Source organism: Armigeres subalbatus, unplaced genomic scaffold (assembly GCF_024139115.2).
Source record: "Armigeres subalbatus isolate Guangzhou_Male unplaced genomic scaffold, GZ_Asu_2 Contig1426, whole genome shotgun sequence".
NCBI classification, from domain to species: Eukaryota; Metazoa; Arthropoda; class Insecta; order Diptera; family Culicidae; genus Armigeres; species Armigeres subalbatus.
The window spans coordinates 1-2,985 of record NW_026942206.1 but is presented as its reverse complement, the minus strand read 5'-3'; the positions used below and the strand labels follow the sequence as shown (position 1 = coordinate 2,985).

General features: G+C 40.9%; 1 pseudogene; it reads right to left on the bottom strand.

The window, feature by feature from the left end:
* Positions 1 to 1,443: 1,443 nt before the first annotated feature.
* LOC134202805 (uncharacterized) lies at positions 1,444 to 2,308 on the bottom strand (annotated as a pseudogene).
* Positions 2,309 to 2,985: the final 677 nt, after the last annotated feature.

Sequence of the window (2,985 nt, the reverse complement as noted above, 5' to 3'; positions counted from 1 at the left end):
AACAACTAACCTGCAAACATTCCCTATCAAATCTGAATCTTCTTCATATAACAATGCATGCAGCATCTTGCTCGTTTTCTCTTGTTGTAGTCAGGACCACCTCTGAGTATTTGTCGAAGTGGTAGTAATTTGCTAACAAATCCGCAATAAACGTATCGCTTTCTACAACCATTCGACTTCTTCCGCTCCCGCTTTTTGATAAAGAATCTATTCAATAAATCAATAATTTTGTCGAGAAATGCGTCTAGAGGTGCCCGCTGCCGTGTTTCATCAATATACTAACTTTCAGTCTTGCCAATTCTAACCCCCTAAATACGGCAATAACGTAGATTGGACAACGTGGCGGGATCGTTTTCGCGCCAAACAAGACTATCGATTATCTGATTGTATTTATTCTACATGTTGCGTAATCCATTTCTAGATCTAACTCATACTTCGACGCTAGCTAACCGAGCCTGATTCTCGTTCTTTCTTTAAAGGCTTCTCGTGAGATTTCCACGTTTTCTTTACCATCTGCGCGCCCTCTTCGCAATAACGATATCCTCTGACATGCAATTCGTAGTCCAACCTCATTCTTCGTTTAAAGAAATCGACACGAAAGATCACAAAAACGCTGCTTCCAAATCATCCCAACTAATGATCGCATTGCCTCCTAAATCAGCTCATCCTGCTGCAAAAATCTGAAATACACAAGGAAATGCGAAAAAATAGCTAATTAATGTGACCAGCTACCCAGAAACAACACCAAAGCAAGGAAAAAATATTTCTCTTTGTACCCGAAATTCGCTAAAAGAGACGCCTAGATATGACAATAGAAAAGAAGAGCATTTTGCAAATATCATGCGATTTATATTTTTTTTTTTTTTTTTTTAGCGAGATCAGTCCACCTGTGAACAAAAAGATATTTTTTGGCTTGGCTATCGTAGGTACAGCTATTTTTTATGCCGATTTTGGTTTTGATCAAAACAGACTTTCTATCACTGAGAAATCTGAAAAAGGAATTCAAATAACAACTTATCACGAAACACTGTTGAAGGAGGGTTTGTGAGTCTCCCTTGCTAACGCGAATAAAATTGTGTGAAAGGCACACAATTTGAGATAAATATTTTTTTTTAGAAGGACTTTCAATTGTGTACTTTTCCTAACATTATAACTATAGACATTAAAATACTATGTTGATAAGAATCTACGAAAGATCGTTGTATTGATTGTTGTTTCTACTTGTCTCTTCGCATCTGTAATTGAATTTCGAGGCAATGTTGCGGTGTGAAATTTTTTTTCTGTTTGCGATCTGAGTAATGGTCAGATAGAAGACTGTAAAAGTTAATTTCTGTTGAGCAAATCTATGGGTCGTTTTGGATTGTAACATTTAATACGAGCAACTGTAGGGTGAGGTTCTCGTTGGCACTCGTACTATGTCTTAAAAAGAAAGTTATTTCTTACACAAATAGCTTTAAAGATTTTTGCTCCTCCCGATTCTACGCTTTCGTTGCTTTCTTCCGAGCTGTCTGCTTTTGGCTTCGTAGTAACAGCACACCCGCAGCAGTGAGTCAGTTTCTACTTTAGCTTCAGCAGTGGTAGTGGCGGCAGAAGCGTCAACCGAGTCAGATGCTGCTGGTATGGCTTCTTTAGCAGGTTCCTCAGCTAGTGCAGCTGATTTAGGCTCAGCTTTATCTGCGGGTTTTTCGGCCTCAGTGGCGGCTGCTGGGCCAGGGTTGTGGCCGCGGTTTCGTCTTTCTTCTCCTCATCGTCGTTCGATCGAGCAGCAGGTACAGCTTCATCTGAGGCGACAGCAGCGGGTTCAACGGCGTCGGAGAGTTTCACGGCATCTTCTTTCACCTCCTCAGCGACTACTTGAGCCTGAGATTTGTCTCGAGTTTCAGTAGCTACCGCTGCCACTTCCGAGGCTTCAACGGCATCACTAGTGGCACCAGCCTGGACTTCTGGAACGGCAGAGTCTCCTCTTTCTTGGCCTCTTCTGCTACTGGTGCTGATTTCTCCTCAGGGACAGGGTCGGCTGCCGTTTCTGTTGTGACCGATGATTCAGTAGCGCTATCAGATTCTGTTTCTGTGGTCACCGGTGCTTCTTTGACATCAGGAGATGGTTCTTCACGCTACTGCCACTGTAGGTACTACAGGCACATCGTTGACTGGTGCCGGTACCTTGGCTTCTTCCATAGCTTGCGGCAGCGGAGACGTGTACGCCACCGCGAACAGAGTTGCGAGTAGAACCAATTGAAGTTTCATTCTGATATTATCCTCTTTTTTACGTAACGGCAAGTTTAACAATTAATATCACACAATCGTTTCGAGTCCGAAACAAGTCCTATAAAAATTATAAACCCCTGAACCCAATCCAAAATCAATGCTAAGCCAATTCGAATCCTATCTAAATCAAATCCAAATCTATTTAAAATACAATCCAAATCTAAATCAAATCCAATCTAATTCCAATCCTAATAAAATCGAAATCCAATTCAAAATTAATCTGAATAAATTTCAAATCCAACCCAAATTCAATTCAAATTCCATCCAAATCCAATCCACATCCAATCCAAAAAATTGACGAATTTTTGACAAATACAATGATGGGGTATAAAGCAATTTATTATAATTTGTCCAATCTAACGCGAACTCATTTTTATCTAATTTCACAAAATCAATGCATTTGGTACCTGGTGGGTCGCAAGCAATATAGGATTCTGCTAGGTGGGTCGCATATCCAAAAGTTTGGGAACCTCTGACGTAGAGAGCTAAATGGCTACAACAAGAAAAAAACATGTGGGCACAAAAAACATAAAGGGCCTAAGGACTCAAAGCTTTTGTTTGCTTACTGGCACAAGTAATGGAGCCAAAGGTCTCAGAAGTGTTGTGTGTTGTTTTGTGAGGAGTACGTATTGTACTGCCTATCCTCCAGAGGTAATACTGGAAGGTAGTCCCGGGGAATAAGGACATTAGAAGGGAGGGTAATTCAAGTAACCTTCC